We start from the raw sequence: 1,426 nt of genomic DNA on the forward strand, positions 1-1,426 counted from the left end.
CTCTCTCTCTCTCTCTCTCTCTCTCTCTCTCTCTCTCTCTCTCTCTCTCTCTCTCTTCCGTGATTTCTCCTTCTCCCCGGGGGAGGAGAGACGCCGGTAAACGCCACGCGAAAGGCAAATCCGAAAGCACAACGAATCCGAAACTAGTGTCGGACCCGGTTTGGCGTTTACACTTTAAGGTCGACTCACAAGTAAGATGGATGGCGGTGGACCAACGAGTCGTATGTGGTTGTCGCGCGCTCACATCCCGCGACACAACACCTTCAAATGGACACCTTCATTCAGTTGCACGAAGGGCGGGTGGGTGACACCGCGACACTGTTTAAAACACCCTCCTCCTCCGCCTTCTCCTCGCTCTCACCAAGTTATTACCAAACGATGTGTTATGTATAGCGTTTATACACTGCGTCGTAGATGCTGGCGATAAAGATACCCCAAGCCGTACTCGCTGGAAATAGTAGTGTTGGCGCGAAAACAAACAAGACGTTACTGGGCGCGCTGCTGCTGCTGCCGCGCGGCTTTATAGACGCAGCTCCGGGAACTGCGGAACATGTGGCGCCGGGTGCCTATGCGAACCCTCCGTCTACGATGACTCATCGCTGAGTGTGGCCACCGAGAGATTCCGACACCAGTCAGCATCACCTTACTCCTCATCCCAGCTGAGTCATCGATGAAGCAGCGTTCTCAAGGTAGCGAAGTGTGTGATGCGGTGGCCCGAAATAGCGGGCCCGGCGTTTCAGCGTCCCCATCGAGGTGTAACTGTTCGCTGAGATTACAGATTGGCTTCCTGCTGCGGCTAATCGCTGACATCCACGGGGAATGAGTCAGCAAGTGTCGTATCAGGGGGTGGGGTGCCACTGGCAAGAGGCAGGCGTTAACAAGTGTTGATACGTACGGCCGCTGACGGCAAATACGTCATAAAAAAGTGCGCATACTCGAGAGTGCCCACAAGTTACCTTCTCGTTTCTCACTATAGCCGCAAGTTACCTTCTCGTTTCTCACTATAGCCGCAAGTTACCTTCTCGTTTCTCACTATAGCCGCAAGTTACCTTCTCGTTTCTCACTATAGCCGCAAGTTACCTTCTCGTTTCACATTAGCCACAATTAAGTTACCTTCTCATTTCTCGATGGCCACAAGTTACCTTCTCGTTTCACATTAGCCACAATTAAGTTACCTTCTCATTTCTCGATGGCCACAAGTTACCTTCTCGTTTCACATTAGCCACAATTAAGTTACCTTCTCATTTCTCGATGGCCACAAGTTACCTTCTCGTTTCACATTAGCCACAATTAAGTTACCTTCTCATTTCTCGATGGCCACAAGTTACCTTCTCGTTTCACATTAGCCACAATTAAGTTACCTTCTCATTTCTCGATGGCCACAAGTTACCTTCTCGTTTCACATTAGCCACAAGTCACCTTCTCG

This window comes from Priapulus caudatus, unplaced genomic scaffold (genome assembly GCF_000485595.1).
Source record: "Priapulus caudatus unplaced genomic scaffold, Priapulus_caudatus-5.0.1 Scaffold136, whole genome shotgun sequence".
Lineage (NCBI taxonomy): Eukaryota > Metazoa > Priapulida > Priapulimorpha > Priapulimorphida > Priapulidae > Priapulus > Priapulus caudatus.